The 20,684-nt window shown below is 51.5% G+C and overlaps 1 protein-coding gene across 6 annotated transcripts in view; it reads left to right on the forward strand.

Moving 5' to 3' along the window:
• The window catches only part of raraa (retinoic acid receptor, alpha a), a 131,708-nt gene that overhangs the window by 33,423 nt on the left and 77,601 nt on the right, over nucleotides 1–20,684 (forward strand). For 2 of the 6 annotated variants that reach the window (XM_030098319.1, XM_030098320.1), the window contains one exon: nucleotides 1,230–1,351. The exons of 2 other annotated variants lie outside the window; for them this stretch is intronic. The gene's annotated coding sequence lies outside the window, so the exon portion shown is untranslated. The remainder of the gene's footprint in view (nucleotides 1–1,229; nucleotides 1,352–20,684) is intronic. 2 more of the 6 variants (XM_030098321.1, XM_030098322.1) reach the window with 1 other exon arrangement.

A 20,684-nucleotide genomic window follows, 5' to 3' on the forward strand; every position in this document is an offset into this window, starting at 1 on the left:
CTCTTGGCACGTAAATCATAATGGATCTCATTATCCAGCTGGGTCGGCTTGGTGGGGCCTGTCTGGCAGGAGATGATAGCTGGATGGCTGACGGGCTGCCGAAACACTCGCACTCTGACACACACACACACACACACACACACACACACACACACACTCACACACTCACACACTCACACACATACACACACAGTCTCACACACTCAGCGTTATCCATATATGCATGCTGCTCGCACGGCCACTGTAGGCGAATATATGTTTCACTTTCACTCAAATAACATCAGCAGAAAGCGCGGGCGTGCACGCTCACGTGCGCGCGCCCGCATCCCATCCAGACACAATGGACATTAGCGGCTCAGCTTGCCGTCAGACAGAAGGCGAAGCGATGCAGAGCAGAGGGAGGGACGGATGAAAAATGGAACTTATCCCCTCACTCCCCCTCTCCTGTCGTCCCCCTCCCTCTCCTCCTCTCCTCCTTTCTTCCCCGCTTATATCCTATCCGTCACTTGTTTGGAGGACACAGCAGATGCCGGCGTGTCCCTGGAGGTGAGCGGGGCTCTCGCGCTGCCATCTTTTCCCCCTCCTTATCGCAGCAGAGTCTGCGGCGCAGGACGCCGGCGAGGCGTGAATCACATGTGCGGGCCGCGCACAACACGCCGCTTGTGAGTCGGGAAGGAAAAGAAAAAGAAAGCATGTTGTGTCTCAGTAAATCACATGTTTTGTGAGTGTGGCACGCAAACACACAGACACGCCACGGCCATTTGGTGTGTGTGGGCGCAGCGCTGTGAGTACAGGCGGAGCAGTTGGTTGCTCGTAACACGGTTAGGGCCTCCGCCATTTGTCTGGACATGACCATTACCCCAGCCAATTACTGGCTGGTGTACAGGCGATTCGCCAACAACCTAATGTTTTCCCGTCATGCCTGCCTCCCCCAGCGAAACCCCTCCCTCTACAAACACACACACACACACACACACACCAGCAGAAGGAGGGGGGGAGATAGAGAGGAAGGATGGAGGGCCTGGGGCGAAACCCCCACCTCATCAGACTTGACTGACTGATACAGCTAATAAACTTTCATTTAAGCTAATGTTCCTCTTTTCTCTTTTTCTTCCCCCCCACCCCGCCTCCCGCTCCCTTCCCCACCTTTCCGTGTTTCCACACTCTTCATTTCCACTCTCGTCCTGCGCTCCATCCGTCTCCTGGTTTTTTTTCTGCCTTCGCGCCAGAAGACGGGCCGGTCCGAGCAATCGATGCCGGCCGTCCAGCAGCCGGAAGCCCAGTTGGCCGAACAGCGCACCACTCAATCAGTCTGAGCCTCAACACACAGCGCTGCTGGCAAACAACCCAGGTACACACACACACACACACACACACACACACTGTATATACAGCTGTAGATCCCGAGCCCGGCTCATTTCATAAATCATACACACCCACACCGCAACCGCAGTAAATGTCATACTCCAGAGTTTTATAGATCAAAACAAAGCAGAGTGAATCAACAAAGATACATCAAACATTCAAACCTGTCTGAGAAACGCTGCGGACGGAGCAGAAGGCTTTCGCACTGCGCTTCCTGTGAATTCTCCGGACAGCGCGCTGAAGTTAGCTTCGGTCTCCTTTCTGTTTCCAGCAGGTTGGAGGGTTTTGTTGACAGGAGACGGGCTCTGTTGGGCCGCGCTGTTTGTATGTCTTCTGTACGTTGACCGGTTTGGATGTGCAAGAGGCTGGACTGTCGCGTTTCGCAGTGGCATGTTTAAGATAGCAGCTCTTCGATGCCGCCGTGCACCTTTACTGAGGAGCTTCGTGAATCACGGGGCCTCTCGTAATTACTGGTATAATATGGATGAAAAGCTCAATGTCTGAATTTTCTGCTAGTTTTGGAATTATGTAGATGACTTGATAAACAGTCAAGGAGTTGAGATTAAAAGAAGCACGCATGCCGAAACCCGTCAGCCGTGACGGGACCGGAGTAGAAGTGTTGAGGTGAGGCTGAGATGCAGGATGCAGCAGCTGCATGTTTCAGCTGGGGAACAGTCTCACTCTTACTGCTCAAACACACGTTAAATGTTTGGTTTTGTCTGAAACAATAGGAGCAGTATTTCATCTTATAGCTGGAGATAGATACATAGATTCAAATATAACCATTCGTCTTTACAACAGTCATTTTCATGTAATATAATCAGTGCAGCCCAGTTTCATCTTCAGCGGGCCAGACCGGCTCGGTCGAGCCATAACAACCTTCAAGTTTTTCTTAGTTTTTATGCAGAGCGTGTGATGAAGACGACTATATTTTTGGCAAAACCAAACAATCACTAAACAAAATTACTACAATCTCACCATGAAGCCAGTTTTAATGAAACTTTGTGCAGAAAAACAGAGAAACATCCAATAAGCTTCTCCCACAGCTGTTGAAACAGGCATGTTGTTACAAACTGCATGGCTAACGGGCGTTAGCAGCGAGGTAGCTAGCGTTCATGTCAGTGGGTACGTTTACCCGGGACTTTAAATTCCTCTTTAATTCTGAATAAGAGTCAATTCGTCTTTACACTGACCATGTAAATGCCTGATAACTATTTCATCATTCATTTTTCCCATGTAAACACAAAGCTGATAAATATAATTCGGAATTACTAAATTTGGAATAAACTAATCCTGAATTAAAAGGACCATGTAACTGCGGTCAGTGTCTGATATTTCAGCGCAGGTCTCAGTGTTGTTTTTTTGTCCGCTGCTCTTGAGAAATTCCTTCAAATATTTTTGGGTGGACTGTATTGGAGCCTCTTGTGGGCCGCTTTTGGCCCATGGACCTTATGTTTGACACCTTTCATCTACCTGTTAAAGCTCATCTTGGTGGATCCCTCCATGAACCTTACAGCTAATATCTACACTTACTAAGAAACTACCAGAAATGTGATTTACATTGGGGAACTTTAACTACAGACTAATAAACTCAAATGGAAACGGGGGAAAGTTTTTGTGGAGAAAAGAATGATTTCTAAACGCTGTTGTGTGAACGCAACAGCGTTTTCACCTGAAACTCCTGTCTGTGTTGTGGTTTATTGACGGATCGCTTCATTCCAGAAGCTCGGTGATTTGACTTTTCTTTGTTTAAGACGATATATTTGATTTATAATCCGTTTGTGCCGTGCATCATCATTTCATCCTGATGAACAGAAAATGAAACAAATCCATTTCTTCTTGTATGCGAAAAAAAAAAAAGAAAAGAAAAAAAAATCAAAATAGATGTTTGTTTTCTGTGGAAGGAAAAATCCAATAAACAAGGAAACGGTGCCTTTGTGAGCCCGAGACTGCGTCTGTGGTTACGTGCGCCGCCTGTTTGAGCTGCACTGCGTTTCATTTTTTGGCAAATAAAAGTGTCATTCACGGTAATTTCCATGTGCAATTACGTTTTGGCAGGTGGGAAACTACAGGGGAAATGAGAAATTGGAGGGGGGAGAAAAAAAATGAAGAAAAAATAAAATTACACTTTGTCAATTGTGTTGTCTGGATGATATATGTTGGAAGGTCCAGATAGCACAACTTATTTCAGGAAGTCTCAACAGACTGAAAAACAAAAACCATATTGTCCTCATTTAGTAGATTTTCTTTTTTTTTAATGCATCTTTCCCCGGTGGACGGTTCATTCCCATCTAACAATAACAGGACGTATTTAAAACGAGCTGCGTTGTCTGGAAGCCCAGACCGACAAGAACAAACTAGCATTTAGCCGCGGCTAATCGCGGTTATCAGATGTCAGAGAGCGGAACACGAGGAAGGTATTCCCGACCAGATGCTCCGATCGCTCCGACAGCACCACCGTCTCGGGTTTTCTGTCTTGAAGACGGTCGTCTGGCTCGTCTCCGTCAGACCCGCCCCCTCCAGAGAGGAGACTGTGTGACGTGCGGAGCGCTCACAGGCGTTGAACCGGGGACCTCTTGGTTTTCGTCCTGCTCTGCGCGCCTCGTGGAGTGTGTTGGTGTTTATTCTCAGCTGTGTGTGTGTGTGTGTGTGTGTGTGTGTGTGTGTGTGTGCTTGAGCCCTGCCGGCTGCCCATCCATCCTGAAGGTGGAGCAGCTTCCCCTGGACGTTCTCCGGGTGGAGGCGTGCTACAGTAGGTGAGGCAGACAGGATTAGTATTTTTTAATAAGACAGGCAATAACAATAAATCCTACTGGCTAATCACCCGGTCGCCAATAACCCCCCCAACCCCCCAAACCCCCCCCCAAACCCAGAGCAATACGACATTACCCTGCCGCCGCCTTCAATTACGCCATTCATCATGCGTCTTATCTGGCCGCCGGTTTGATTGAGTGTGTGGTGGGAGGCGATGCAGACCCTGGCTCTCTGTACCTCTGTGTGTGTGTGTGTGTGTGTGTGTGTGTGTGTGTGTGTGTTGGGGTTGTTGACAGAAGTGGAAAACTCCTTTTCGGGGGTGGAGGGGTATATATATGAGTGGAGACGCTATGGGTGCGTGAGCCACATCTACTGGAGTGAATAAATCAGATATGATGGTGTGTGTTGCCCCCCCCCCCTCTCCTCCTGTACTTCCTCCTCTTCCTCCTCCTCCTCCTCCTCATCTCCTCCTCGGGAGCAGATTTGTCTGGAGGCCCACGTCTAATCTCCAGCAGGGCCGGGTGTTGGGAGACGGGGCGACAAATTTTAATAAGCAACTGGGCGCTGTAATTCGGCGGCCTGGGAGGGAGATTAGGCTGATTGATGCCGGGCTCACCTAATGGTCCAGCCTACGGCTCCCGGCCCAAATTGGTGGTAATGAAAGTTTTGTGCAAATTGAGATGGAAGAAAATCCGGCATCCTCTCATCTGGCCCCGCTCTCTCCGTCTTCATTCCTCCCGCTCTCCGTCTCCCTGTTGATTTTCTCCCCGGCTCGCTCCATCTTTTTGACAAGGTGTCTTTCTCTCCGTCTCCCTTCTTCTCCCCCGTTTTTATTTCCAATCTGTTTCACTCCCTCTGTTTCAATCTGTCCCCATTTTCACCAATTTGCATCTTTTGTCTTCCTCCCCGGTTCTTCGTACCCCTCGCTCGCTCGTCCTCTTTACCAAAATCGATTTATCGCTCTTCTGCCCTTTCTCTTTTTTTCCCACAGTCTTTCTCAGGCTCCCTCCACTCCATCCGTTACGTTATTTACTTTTATTAACTTTTATTCACAGCCTCATTTGTCCCCTGCCTCCTCTCTCTCTCTCTCTCTCTCGCCCTCTCTGTGCAGATGATTCAGGAGATGTTGTGTGTGTTGCTCCTCCGTTGTCAGGAGAAATACCTCCACACACACACACACACACACAGAGTTATGGGACCACGAGGCTGATGGCTGTGGGAATCCGACTCTTCGCTCTTCCCCTGTTTTACTCTTTCCACTCAGCAGAGCGATGGCTCAGTGCTGGTCAGGAAGCTGAGAAAGCGTCGCTGTCGCTGATTTAAAGCGTCTTTTCACGGCTCTCCTAATGAGCTGGGCGTCCTCGCCGCTGTCCTCCTGAGTCGTGGATCGCCCTGCATTTATGAAGTGTTTGGGACGCAGCTTTCCGGCCGAAATTCAAGAAGTCATGCGTGAACAATGTACTGTCCTTCCTGAACCGGCCCGTTCCTCCAGCGAGAGAGAGAGCGAGAGAGAGAGAGAGTGAGAGAGAGAGAGAGAGAGAGAGGGGGACAAACTCTCACACCATCTGAGAAAAATAACTGAGCGCGTGCTGCATGCAAGAAGAAGAACGTGGCCTTGGGGGAGAAAAAAAAATCAAGCAGCAGCCTCGTGTGTGTGTGTGTGTGTGTGTGTGTGTGTGTCGGGGGGTTGGCAGCACTAATCCACTGGTAATGGAAGACAACAGTTCTGTATGCAGCGTTTGATTTTCCGCCTTTAATGAAATCCCCTGCGAGCGGCCGAGACGTGGCGCCGTCACACGGGGGGCCGGGCGGCGGCCCCGGAGGAGCCCGTCTTGTGAAGTTTGTGCGTGTTACTGCAGAACTTGGAGCGCGTTCACGAAGACGTGCGCCGCGCGTGTGTTTGTGTGGGTGTCGTTCGACGGCCTCGGCTCCCGCTGGCCACAAACAGCACGGCTGTCTCGGGGCAGTTTTCAGCCGTCCCCGCCGTGTTGGAACTCCCACATCGCTCTCTGCTCAGTTTTTATTTTGCAAAGGCAAAGCTGACGACGCCGTCGTCCTCCTGACTGAAGGTTAGCGGGAGTTAACGGAGCCCACCCCTCCCCTGTTCCCCTTCGAGGCAACTGTGTTTCCTCACCCGTGTTGCACAACGCGCGTCTTTTTTTTTTGCAATATCCTGGACAAATGAGAACAAGAAGAGCGTCGATTCCAGAAACAAAGCAAAGCTCATCAAGGCGAGCGTCAGCCGTCAGAAGTGTGTGTCGGCGCGATGCGGCCCTTGTTGCATCGCTCACCAGAACGTGTGGCGGCGCCCCGGACGGCGCGGTGCGGTCGACGAGCCGAAGAGGGTAGTTTCAGATTAAAGACGCGGCCTCCCTCCACAGGAGCTCCGTCGGCTTCACGCTCGGCTCGCCGCAGCGGTCTGTTTCAGCCGATTGTTTATTTTCCTCCGGAGGACCGAGGGGGGGTGGGGGTCTCTGTGCGTCCCAGATGATGACGGAAACGTGGAATGCGGCTCCGACTGTAAACTCGTGGGAATGGTTCGTTCCTGATTTTCCTGCTCGCAGTCGGAGCTGATTTAAGATGTCCGCTGGTCAGGCGTGTCGCAGTCTGGCACCGCCGAGCGCGCTGGAGGAGCTTTCGTGTTAGAAGGCCGTTTTATGAAGCCCTCGGAGCGGCAGAAACAATGCATAAAGCCGGGCTGCTGCTTGTATTCCCGCTCTCTCTGCCTCACTGGGTCTTTTTCTGTTTTATTATTTAAGCACAGCTCATTTGAAGATTTCTTGTGAAGATATGGAGTGATCATAGATTATCTCCCTCCCATGATACAGGCCACTGCAGGGGCAATAATGCAGGGAGCTAAAAGCACAGGAGTAGTCTTGGTTTGCCGAGCGCTCTCCTCCCCCCTTATACTTCTTTTACGGGGGATGATACTGTGAGATATTAGATATTAAATGGGCTGACGGAACGCTTTGAAGTCCTTCCCTATATGATAGTGGGATGTGCCTGATAGTATGGGCTGCAGGGGATGGGAGGGGGGCGTCTCTCTCCTTGACTGGTTGCAGAAGATGTGAAGCAGGCGAGGGGGTGGGGGCTGGAGGAGGAAGGGAGAAGGGCAAGGTGCTGATGGGAAATAGACGAATGGCGTGCCAGTGTCAGAAGTGGTCATGTGCCGAGGAAAGAGTAGTGGGGAAGCAGAGGGAGGATGGAAGGAGGGCTTGACTGATTAACCTGTTTACCTCCCTGAAAATGCTCCGGGCGCCATTCTGATTAAAGTTCAGTCTTTCATCTATCATCGCCATGACCGGCCTGAGCTTTCACAGCTGCCGATACCCGGCACTGTCAAAACGATGGAGCCTCCTCCGACCTGCGCCGGCACCAGCGCCGCCGCACCGCACCCACCGGCGGCGGCGGCTCCAGCAAGCCTCTCACCCGACCTCATTTCAGCGCCATTTGCCTGTGAGAAACCCACCCTGCTTTTATTTCCTTCTCTTTTATTTTTCGCTCACACGCCGAGTGCGTCTCTCTTCATCTCCTCCGCCCACTCGACTCACCGCGCTGGTGTGTCTCGGCCCGTTTCCTCCGGTGACGCGCTTCCCCAACTCCAGGCTTTTAGCACCTCCAGCATAATACGATTACGCCCGTTTGGGGACAGGATATTGTCAACGGCGTTCTATAAATATCTCCCCAGTCCAGTCGCAGTCGCACCGGAGCACTACAAGTGGGCAGAGGCAGCGCCGCACGCACTGTTCTGGCCACTCAAGCACAAATGTTAGCCCTTTAAAAGCTTTTTGCTCATGCAGCGCGCGTGTGTGTGTGTGTGTTTGTGTGTGTGAGCGCAGTCAGAAGTTGGCCGTTAGGTTTTGTCCGTGGACCATAATGGTTATTGAAATCATCCAGGTGCAGCCAAATCCTGCATGAACCGTGTTTCAAGTGGACCAGCAGGTTTAGTGGCGGAGCAGCGTTTATTTAGACTTAAATGTCAAATGTGGTTTTGAGGAAGGGAAAAAAAAAAAAAAAAAAAAAAAAAATCACATGGAATCCTTTTTGGGCCTTGATCTGCTGGAAACTGTTTTGTTTATTCATTTCTTGTTCCAAAAACGTTCCATTCGCACACAGCAATGTTTTGATGGTGATCGCTGCACACACAGGAATGCAAAGAAAATAAAGCCGTGCCACTGCAGTTCGCATGCCGGGCCTCTAGTGGGCGCTGTCCAGGCATCCAGTGCGTGGACATCCTTCTTTTCTCAGTCACATCTCCAGGCCTCTCAGTCCCGCTGCAGGACACGGTGTAACCTTATTCCCCATCATCTCCTATAAGCCGTGTGAACGCTTCCTGCGACATCCCTCATCGTTTTCTGCTCTGCTTGTATCGGTTTCAAACGGCCTCCGAGCGTCACAAGTGCTGCTCATTAAGAATTAATGCATGAACTCGCAGTTGGAAGGCATGTTGCTCGTGTTTCAGCCCTCAGCGACTGTCAGCCGGAACGCAAATCCTGCCTGCTCCCATCATACAGCAGTCCTCTTTGGAAGTTTTCAGTATCACAGCGCTGGTTTTTTTTTTTTTTTTTTTTTTCGTATTCAAATCACATATTGTTGGGTATGTTGCCCTCCAACCGTGCACCAGGAGGCTTTCTTCACAGAGATGTGTTGGCCACCTTTAATTTCAGTCTATTCTCTCCCGTTTTGATCTTCCCCCTCTTCTCTGTCGGAGGTGGAGGAAAACCAGGTCAGTCTATTTGATCGTTCCCAACCAGTCGTTTTCGGCGATTTCACTCGAGAGAAGACTTCGCTCATTCCGCGTTTATTTCTCTTGGCCGCCGTCACTTCGCTCTCCTCTCCTGCTGTCAGTGCCAGTTGAGTGAAAACACATGAGCATCGCATGCTTAATCGCTTCTCTCAACACGCAATCCAGCTTTTATTAGAGTGATGTCTTTCTTCATATTTCCGATACGCGGAGGACCCTGTTGTTTCTATTTGTTTGACATTTTAGTGTTTTTCTCCATGATGAATAGTTTGATTTACCTCATATTAAAGCAGGGAAATGGGATCTCACACAGTATTTGAAGGCGTTTGGTTGCAAAAATATATTATTATGTTGTCCAAATCCGAAATGTACAATTTAATAAGCAAATTATAAATGGCCAGGTGAGCATTAATGAGCAGATCTGTTGAAATGACTTGAAAACCAGGCTGTCCATGAACGTCTCCCATCATGAACAACACCAACATCCTGCACACTTCAATATATATTGAAATGGTACCCCCACACTTTTCATAGAAATGGCATTTTCCACCCTCAGCTGACGGGTTAAGCAGGTGTTCCAGGCCGAGTGTTTTTCACTTCTGAGCAGATGAGCACATCTGTGTACACAGAATCAGCTCAGGGAGTGTTATTAGTCCGCCTGGACCGTAACCCCCGGGGGCAACAAGAAAGGTTTGGGTGATTTGACTTGAGCCCAGACAGCCTGTATGGTGTTACAGCCGCCTGTGATGGACTGATTTAATCCCACTGATGGGGCTCATAAGCAACAGGAAGAAGGACAGACATGTGTGCGCACATATACCCTTCAGTCATATATGAAGGCATAACAGGGCTGGTGTGTGTGTGAGAGTGTTAGACAGAGGTCAGCGGGGCTAACTCAGTCCCCTGGCTCTTCTCAAGGTTAATGTGAGACTGACAGCGAGCGCTATTAGCGGCCCTCAGATGGTTTCCTCCTCCCATATGCAGAGCTGATTTGTCCCGGTGGCAGCAGTGCATTAAGATGTAACAGCCTCACTCCCAGGTGTCACTCACCCCTTCAGACAGAGCCCACATCATAATTTTACGTTTCCTATTAACTCCTATTGTCTGCGCTCGGCCGCGATGGCCCATTAGAGGGATAGGTAGCGCCGTTACCGCCCCGCTCTCATGTGTCACTCAACTCTTCCTATATGTCATTATTTCATGTCGTCCCATTGTCTGTTAATTGAAATACTACAGGCACTGTCTGTATGGCCCATTAAAGGGAGAGGAGCCTTGTTCCTGAGTGTCGCCGCCGCTTTGGGTGCTAGCTCATTAATTTTGATAGTCTGTGTTTGACTTATACATGCACAGAGAGGAGTGTGTGTGTGTGTGTGTGTGTGTGTGTGTGTGTGTGTTACAGATACCACCAAGAAGAAAGGCACGCCGGCATGTCCAAGTCTCACCCAAACCATCGGCAGCTCATTTACATGTTAATGCAAAGACATTAAGCAGATGCTCCTGTCAAGCGCACGTTGATGTTTAGTAACTTGCTCAAGGACACTTCGGCGAAACAGGACCGCACCGCTAAGTGAAAACAGTCAGATGAAGCCGTTTCCTGCTTTTATAGCTTGCTGTCGCGTTTCGGTTGCGCTTCCTGTGGGCTGTTTCTGTATCTGTAATTTCAAATTTCAGCGTATTTCCCTGTAAACGGCATTCGGCTGCTGCGGCGCTCTGGTTGCTGCTGCACACACACCGACGGAGCGGCGGCGGCGGCGGTCATATGAAGAATGATGAGGTTCTTGTCTCACCACCGACTGAATGTCAATCAATCAATTAACCAATCAATAGTCATCTCGCGAGCGCCCGAGGACGCTGTGGGGAAAAAAAATCTCCCAGAAACCCTTGAATCGATGGCGTTTTGCACGAGGCGCCGGGCTGGATTCTCACTTGTTTACATTCCTCCGCTGGTGCGGTTTCTGCATGTATCCTTAAGCAACGGCCCTTCTGTGTCCGAGCCCCGCTTCCCACTGCACCACGTGCCCCGCCGCGCAGGCGTCGCGTTACACGGCGCCACGGGAGAGAGAAAAATGAGTAAATCCCCATTTTCCCCTCACTCCTCATCCCTCATCTCTCTCCCTCCTTTAATGGAAGGCGGCGTTCCCCGGCCGCCGCCAGCCGCCGCAGCGAGCCGCGCTGCAACACGGCTAATAGATCGGCCTGGCAGCTTATGGAGCCCATGCATTTTTAAATGGGAGTTTTATGACTCCTGGAGAGCGGGCATGGCGAGCGAGGCAGGAATATGCTCGATGTTTGTTTCTCCAGCGCGAGCGCCGGGGAATAGAGAGCGGGAGAGAGCGGAGGGCGGGAGCATTAGAGAGGACGAGCACAACGAGCTTCCTCCGCTGAGAGGTTTCCCGTCACCGCTGTTTTCCTCCCAGGTTTTCATGCCGTCGCTCGGAGCTCGTTTTGCCCGCCGAGCGTGCGATCCATCTGCGGGGTCAGTCTGATCACGTTAAGCAGGTCGCATTTACACATAAGCTCAATCCAGCTGTTATTTTTACATCCCTGCTATGTTTGGCCTGCCTCCAGATGTTTAATGGCTTTATGTGTGCGTGCAGAGTGTGTGCAGTCGGCTAATGTATTCTCCTAATCCCGCAGCTTTGGTATTCTCGCAATGACCTGTGGCCGGCTCAGTCATACACAAACACACACACACACACACACACACACACACTGCTGGGGAGCTAATGCATGTGTCCTACAAAGGTCAGAGCATGTTGACCACTGCTATTCATCTGGCCTGACCCACAAACCTCTGCTTCCACTCCACACACACACACACACGCAGTGGCGGTGATCTCACCGTGCCCCACATCCTGCCCTCGTTGCCCCGCCGGCCGGTGGCACGCTGCAGTGGAAACATGCGATTGCGCCGCAGGGCACAGACTGGCGTGCGGGGCTGCGGCGGCCAGAGGTCAGGGGTGCTGAACCCTGGCAGTCGCGGGCGCGGTCACATGACGTGCGTACAGTTGGCCGATGAGGAAGTGTCGCCATGGCGTGCGAACCTCTGCTGCTGCAGGACTGCAATCTGCTGAGGCGGAGCTTTCTTCGCCGCGCAGCAGCGAGCCTGTGACTCACGGGTTTGCGTTGGCCTTGCAGTTCGGGGAGCGTTGGAAGTTCTCTGGTTGATCCGAAGCTTCACATCCTTCGACGTTGGCCGCAACGTGACGGAGCGTCATCTGGCCGCTGTTGATCTTGGCCCGCAAGCACAAATACGGCCGCCTCCAAGTGAATGCAACATTTCAGCTGTTTACCAAATGAGATAATGTGGCCGTGCGGCTCTGCCTGTAATCAGACTAAACCACCGCGCTGCTCATGAACCGCCAAAAAGAGTTTTTAAAAAGAAAACTTGGACCCGTTTAATCGCACTCGATGTATCAAAGAAGCCCGAGGAAGGAACACGTCATGAGCGCGGCCACATGCGTCATTTACTGTTTCTGTGATTGCTCTGAACGGAGGCCAATAGAAACAACAAGTTCAGCGGCGCGCCGAGTTTCTGCAGCCTCCGTTTATTATTTTTCTTTTGCATTGTGCTGGTTGCTTCGAGCCGGTAACAGCGGTGGCGTAAACACGCCGTCCTCAGAGGTGTCTGTCCTTGACCGGCTTCCTGAAAGCACCCCCCTCCGGTTGGAAGCACTTTATCCCTGGATGCAGTTCATCCCTTCATGCTCTGGAGACTTCTCTGTGTCAGCGTCAGTATATGAATAGCAGATGAGGCCCAGCGAAAATGCAGAAACACACACACACACACACGCCGGTAAATCTTTCACGTAATTGAATTTCAGCTTTCTGTAAACAAGACACTAACAAGCCCTGTGGAAATACAGTGACATTTAGCGCGGTGAGTCAAACTGGCTTTTCGCCACGCGAGCACACGCGCGCACGTTTAACCTACATGCACACGGCGGCGGAATACCAACATGCTTCACACTTCCAGCGCCGCACACCCGGGTTGATACGAGTGCGGTTCCAGTCTCACACCTTCAGCAGGGAAATTATGGAAATGCGTGGAGCTTCCTCCCCCGTTCTGCATTTGTCTTGCCTTTAAACGCCAGCGTGGCGTGCTCGGGACCCGCAGACCGTCCCCTCAGAGAGGACACGCCCCCTGCGCGCGGCGGGTCTCGTTTGATCCTGCGGCGGGCCGAGTGGCAGTATAAACAGGAAGGGGCCCTGCGCGTTAGTGCGTCACTTGCTCTCCTGTCATTGGATCTTCTGTGCTGAAGTGTGCCCAAGTGTTGAGCATAACATTGTTAGGCCGATATCCTGGGGAGGTACACACACACACACACACACACACACACACACACACACACACACACACACACTTTAATGTGCGCTGACTTCCCTTACCAGAAAGCAGTCATGTAATCGCCTGGGCGAAGCTGCTCGCATGTAATCTGTCTTTATGCACATGAAATATGGCGGCCTAAGTGTGTGCACGTGCGCGTGCGTGTCTGCGGGAGACCCTCAGAGAAAATGTGGCCTTCGTTTGCGTCGGCCTCTCTCCCTCTAACTGGATCAAGACTGTTGGTGGACTGAGAGAGCGGCCCTGCCGGCAGACGGTCGGTTCCTGGTTCTAAACACACTCTGTGAGCTTCTGCCATGTGGAATGGAAGATAACGGTGTGTGTGTGTGTGTGTGTGTGTGTGTGTGTGTGTGTGTTGATTCTGTGTCTTATTCATCACCTCCATTGTTCCTGATTGCACTTGGACTCCGGACAGGCATTGTTTGATGCTCCGCCGGTCGGTCCGTCTCTGCAGCGCTTCGCACGGCGAGGGCCAATCGGGTGAAAGCAGAGTGCGTCCTGGAGGGGTCACCAGGTCATCACAGAGCTAATCAGGGCCGTTCACACACACCTGTTAACCTCAAACACATGATTCCAGGAAATAAACTGACACTTATTCTGAAAATAGAGAGACACTCGAAGTAGACGTCAGCTTTACTTAAAAACTTGACTGCAGCCGCAGTGCTCTGCAGAAACGATGCACCTTGAGGTCTGGTCCCATGAAGCACTGGGAGGACGGCGCTGGGAGGCGGGCTTGCCGGGACAGTGCCAGATGGCCGCCGAGGCAAGACGGAGTGAGTGGAAGCCACGTGTGACTGTTGGGAAAGAACAACATGCGCTGCAGACCCCAGACCGCAGGAGGCACGACTCCCTCACCACCAGGAAACCTCAGCGCTGCGCTGCTCCTTCTCTTTGCTCCTCGTTCGGTCGTCTGCACGCTCCCCTCTCAGATTCAGCGCTGCCTCATGACGGTGTTTGTCTTGGTCTCCCTCTCTGTGCGATAGCAGCGCCGCCGCCGCCGCCGCACCCCTCTCACTTGGCTCCCTTCCCTCTTTTCCTCCCGGCTCTCTCGCTCTCACCTCTCCACTCTCTTCATATTTCATATTAAGCAATCCTTTCCATGGAGCCAGCTGTGTAAACAACAGGGACCGGCCCTCTCTGTTTTCTCAGATCGGGTGAAAAATGCCGGAAAAACCTGGATACAAGGCGCTCGCCGCACGCCGTCCGCGCCGATGATCTATGGCCCTTTGTCTCCGCGACCCCCTTTGAGCCCGAGTGGGACTTTTTGGGCAGACATGTTGGTTTTTCGTGTGTGTGCGGACTGCATGGGAGTGTGTTTCTGCGGGTACGGGAGCTTTCTGTTACCATAGCCCCCTGCAAATATTGACCGAGCTGAATAGCTACAGTGAGTCGCTTAAAAGCAAACACTGCCTGTCATGCTCTGCCAAATGGGCCTCTGCTTTTGTCACCGGCTGCATTCTTACCGGAAATAAATTAACTTGCCTAATGCCTGCTCTTAACCAACGCGCCCTGTACCTTCCTGTGATTCATGCCTCCTTTATTTGGTTTTTTTGATATTGATTGCCGGGGAGCTGTTTTAGCTGTGCAGAGTTCACCCAGATGCGGCTGCGGCCTCGACCTCGGCGACTCGTCTATGTATAGCTGCATAATCTGTCTACCTGCGCTGCCAGCAGCCTTTTTTTACTCCCCTGTTCCTGGAAATTGCTGCTGTTCCAGGGATTTAACCGCCTTCATCTGATACTCTTTATTTAACAATGAGGTTGGCAGGCAACTTTAGTTGCAGGTTTTTACTGACTTTGGTTGACACAGTTAAGGAGTTTATGTGTGTGTGTGTGCACGCGCATGTGTGTGTGTGTGTGTGTGTGGAGGGGTGCATCTGTCAGGGTCTGGCTGTGCGTGCCTTTATGGGTGTGTATGCATGCATGCAGGTGGGCAGATGGTGCAGTTCTGCACGGACAGCCACACCGTGCTCATTTTGTCTGAAGGAAGCAAGCTACCGTCTTACACACACACACACACTCACACCCTCACACACACAGGCAGCTCATCCCTGGGTGTATTTTTTTTTTTTGCAGGTGCCGTGCTTGCTGGCATTTGAGATAATTAAAGGCTGACCTTTCTGAGGTGAGGCAGAAATGTCACCCAGCCCGCTCCTCTGACAAGTGGATTCGCCCCACAGGGGGCCTCGGCGAAACCGCCGAGGACTCTCGCCGCCCGGGATGTGCACTTAGCACCCTCTTTAGCCCGCTCGCACTCCTCTTTCTGACCGCCGTCGTGCAGTAGCTGTCACCCTGCGGAGGTATTCGGAGGTCATGAGTCTGCACAGTCGTGGAAACGATCAAACGCTTGATCAAAGGCGTCGGTTCAGTTGAGGCAACCCTCAGTTTATCGCGTAAACAAGAAGCGTTGTTGAGTAGTAGTTCCTGCGCTGTGAGCCTGAGCTTCCCTTCCTCTGCAGAGCTATGAGAAATATTTCAGCTGTGGCCTCTTCCTGTTGGCCTCCGCCGCCGCCGTGCGCGCCGCTCACCTCGTGACAGACTTCTCAGGTTATCTCAGGTGGAGCGGGCACGCACCGTGACCTCCCCCGACTCCCCGAGCTCCTCGCCAGCCTTATTGCGAAGCTCCCCGGCCTCAATAACTCACCTGGTGACCTGTCAGTGCGCCGTGCTGCCCGCCCTGCTCCCCAGGCGGAAGTACGAGCACGCACCGTCCGTCACCGCCAAAATAAAGCTGCACCGCTTTAGAAAGCCAGCATTAGCGTGCACACACAGGCACGTCCGCTCCTCCGCTCCTGACGTATACGTCCACCCACGCCGCCGTCCTCATGAAAATTTCAGTGCGTCGTACTGGAGCGGCGTCCATTATGTGCAGCGCAGCAGAAGCCGGAGTCAGAAAACCGCTGCGTGTTGTATAAATAAACCCGGAGCTGCCAGCCTGCGGCGACCCGGCACACGGCCTCCCTTACAGATCTAGGCCGATCGTGTTCAGGCCGTCACGGCCAAACCTAAAGACGTCACGGGGAAAACGGCGTCCGAGGCCTGTTCGGTGTGATCCTTCTGTTGACCAGCGGGTGTCCTTTCTGAGGTTAGATAGAGTAAGATAATACAATAATGAAATGATCCAACATTCAGTCCTGTCAGGAAAATAATGACACACACACACACACACACACACACACACACACAGTGGCAGATATCATATAACAAGATGGCAGCAATTGACCCGATGCTATGTTTATTGTTCTTCGATATTTGTGACCCGAGGCGGAGCTGCGTTGCATTGACAGCCCCCATAATGACCGGCTCAGTGCGCCGAGCGGCGATGGACCCGGGCGCTGGATGATGGCGGCGCAGAGCAGTAGTCTTCCCTCATCCTGACCCCTGGCTGCCGTGGCGGCGAACACACGGTGTGTCACCGTAACATACTGCTAATTCCGCCCTGCTCAGTGGCATCGGCAGCAGGTGGAGGCGTGGAGCGGACCACCAGCTGCTCCCGACACACACACACACGGCGCACAGGAGGGATGCAGATTAAAGACGTGTGTGTGTTTATGTGTGTGTTTGTGTGTGTGTGGGTGTGAAATGCCATCAAAAGGCACAGCACTGACAGATATTGTCAACAAGCAGTGTGTGTTTTCCTTTCTGGCACTGACCTCTCTGAGCTCTGCTTGTGTATGCATCTACAGATATCTGTGTGCTGAGCTGCACACACACACACACACACACACACACACACACACACACCAGAGTGTGTCACACGCAGCATTTTGCGCCCCCCCCAGCCTCCCGTGGCTGCTCGCTCTGTTGTACGAGCGCCCACCCTGACCCCGCGCTGTCGTTTCGCTGCTTTCTCTGATTATTAATTCAGTGTTTGCTGTCACAGCCAATTACGGTCTCTCATGTCCCGTGACCTCTAACCCCCCCTCCTCGCTGCCTGTTTGATGCCACACGGAGTTAGGAGCAAGTGACCCAGATTGTTTGTTTATTTTGCGCCCTACTGTAAGCGATCGCATGCATCCCCCGAGGAGCTGCTCCCCATACGGCACCTTGCGTGTGCGCTCTCCAGCTCCTCGAAGTGTATAGGTAGATACGGACAAGGAGTTCTTAGAAAATCCTTGAAAAGACGTCCGTTAATGGCTTGGTTTCAGGCCCCAGGGTCCATATGTGTTTCTATAGGCTGCCAGTGCTGCCTGAGAGCGGAGCTGCTCACTTCGTCCTCGTCTAAAGTGGCCCATATGTCAGCCACATCGCTGCCGATCCGCCGGCAAGCGTCCGTTAATTTTTCATGTCTTCTCGAAAGCACGTCTGAAGTTTACTTTTGTGTTTCATTCCTTTAAGAAGAAAGCATCTGTGTGTGAGATGTGTGTGTGTGTGTGTGTGTGTCGACCTTCACTCTGCTTGAACAAATATGAAATACGGCGAAGACCAACGAGCCTGCAGGACTCTGCATGCGACCGGGCTGCCTCGTATCAATGACCTTTCTGTGTCAGCCGCAGCGTATAGACCACATACATCATGCCGTGGAAGGAATGAAGCAGAGAGTGGTGTGTGTGTGTGAGTGTGTGTGTGTGTGTGTGTGGAGGAGATGGAGTGAAAAGAGAGGCGTGCTTGAGAATTGCGCGTTTCTGCTGTTGTCCTATTGATGTCAGCGTAAACAGGACGGTTGCATGTCGACAGGATTACAGCCGGTCCCGGCGACGTGCAAACAGCTGTTGGTGAGAATTCTGATTGGTCGGCGGACATTTGAGGGGTTTGCGTGTCAGCAGGTTTTACCCAGCGCCGGCATTACGGGCGCAGTTTCCACAGCAGATTATACATGTCCTCAGTTGTGCCTCCATTCCTCGTATAGCGGTGTGTGTGTGTGTGTGTGTGTGTGTGTGAGGGATTATACAGGTACTCAGCTGCATTCTGCTTGTTTCCACATTGTTGAGGCTTGCGGGCGGCCATGCACGGATGAGCACCAAAAGAACTGCTGATTGGATGCTTCTGAAATGCTTCAGCTGTGCCAATCAAATGTAGTTCAGATGCACCACATGTTTTGTTTTTTTTTCTTGTGGTTTTTAGCTTCAGACATGTGGGCTTCATTTGTCAGATGCTCCTTGGGGGGGGGAATAAAAACAACCCACACACACACAGAATGTATATAAAATGTGCTGTGGGATCCGTCCCTGTGCGGAGCTGCAGGACGGGATCATGAGGTTCAGGCCTCGCCGGCCACAAACACACGGTGGGGGGAGATTATTCACCGTCTGATCTGCAGGAGTTAACAGGTTAAGGTTCACATTTGAGGCAATTTTGAGCAATTTTTCTCCTTTTTTGTTGTCCTTTTTGGTTTTTTTTTTTTATTGTTATTGGGAAAAAAAAACCCTACGACCAGTTGTGATCGTTTTATTTTGACCGAATTCCCTGCCGGCTGCAGGCCCCGGGGTTCAGGGAACTATTTACATGTTTATCCAGTGGAAACATGAACGCAGACCAGAGGTCGGTGACACCCTTCTACTTCAACACGCGCGGCGTTTCTATTCACGGTTGGACTTTACTTTTTCTTTTTCAGTGTTCGTAGGACTTTATTGACAGTTTTTAGCCGTGACTCGGTCGTGGCAGTATGGAGGAGACGCCCGTCAGCAGCCGGCGGCGGCGGCGGCGGCGGCAGGAACACTCAACACTGTGACGGACTCTGCATGTTTGTTGTGGCATTTGGCTCCTGGCTCTTAGATTTTGACAGCATATATCAAAAGCAGTGACCTATTTTGTGAGCTGACTAAGAAGAAATCTGTGTATTTTTAACATTTCAGAAGAGGAGCATGAACTCAGCACAGGCCTGTTGAGAAACTGATGTTCTGTTTTTGTTTTTTTGGACCAAAAGAACAAGAGAAAACAGGCCTGGAGTAGAATAATTACACTCTCTGCATAACTTCGGTCCCTGGACATTTAATGGCTCGATCATAACACAGCGTCATTTGGATGGATGCTCGCAAATTTCCAGCGTCATTTCGGTAACTTGTTAGCCGCCGTGCTCGGTCCCGTTATGTCTGGGCTGCAGTAATGACCAGAGAGAGAAATGGAGCAGAGAAAACACACTGCGCCGACAACAATGTATTTTAATTTACCACGAACCGCTTGTGTTTTGGAATTTATGTTTTGTTTTCCTTTTTTTTCTGCTAATGAGAAAAATAAACATTTTAGTTTCCCAACAAACGCCATCTTCATATGTTCAATGAATTTCAACTTCCCATTTAAAGATGGCTGACGGTTTAGCGTCGCGCAGCCGCTCCGCTCTTTCTGTGAGTCCTCCACGGCGCCGGACGCCACCCATCATTCAGAACGGCCTCTTATGGCGCCCACGCTCGACGCCGTAATGGTAATGGCGAGGGAAGTGGCCCATTGTCCCGGTGAGTTGTAGTTCCTCGGTGAAAGGCCCGGTCCAGCGCGCGTGGCCCGTGGCCATCGCATTAAAACACATATACGGCTTTACATCGGCGCGCTGCGGCGTTCCTGACCGTCCCGATGCGCTTTGCATCATTGGACCAACGGGCGCTGTCCGGCGTATTGAAGGCGTTTCGTCCTGATTGTTGAGTCGTCTGCATTGTGCGAGCAGGAATAACATCCCGGAGGCTTTTTGCTGGGATGCGAGTCTCTTTCGGGTTAATAGGTGGCTGCTAAGAAAAGAGAGCGGCTTTAAAAGCAAATAAAACTGCGAGCCGGTCCCACGGGCTTTAAAGACATCTGTAAAAGCTTTCCGGCTAATTCACGTGCACAACACACACACACACACACACACACACACACACACCGCGGCTCCAGAGCACTCTTGGCAATGAGCAAATAAAAATCAGTCCGCTAATAGGGGGCCGGCGTATAAACGACCTGCGTCCCATCATGCAGCGGTGTCAGCGCTTCGTACGGCTGGAAACGGGCGCAGCGGCGTGTCCGGCTCCGTGGTTCACGCGCGGGCGCCACATTCCTGCTCCTGCTACGACACATTCCCAGCAGCCTCTTCGCCGCCGCGCGTTTCGTCTACTGACTCATAAAAAGGTCATTACAGAGGAGAAGACCCCAAAAAAAAAGTGATTCTCGTGTTCTGACAAGATGTTTTGAAGAAGCTGCTCCTCTTGCGTGCGTCCTGATGCTAATCCAGCGCTCTGTGATAATTGTGTTTTCTGGGCGCACGCTTGTGTCTTTTTTCTTCATGTCCTCTTAATTTAGAAGTAAACTCAGCAGCGTGAATCCCTGGTGGGTTCCAGTTTTTATTTTTTTATTTATTTTTCAGCCCAGAATGGCACCTTGGGTCTCACCTCTGGCTTCCTGCGACTGGAGTAATTAGCAAAGTTTTTTTTCGGTGTGTGAGGCTCCCTTCATTTCTGTTTTGGCTCGCCTCCCGCGGTATTTGTAGTCTGTCACTGTTAATGAGCGCGCGTGTGTGTGTGTGTGTGTGTGCGAGCGCACAGAGCTGTGAGGAGACATCACACACCCACTG

Source organism: Salarias fasciatus, chromosome 8 (genome assembly GCF_902148845.1).
Source record: "Salarias fasciatus chromosome 8, fSalaFa1.1, whole genome shotgun sequence".
In the NCBI taxonomy this organism is placed as follows: Eukaryota; Metazoa; Chordata; class Actinopteri; order Blenniiformes; family Blenniidae; genus Salarias; species Salarias fasciatus.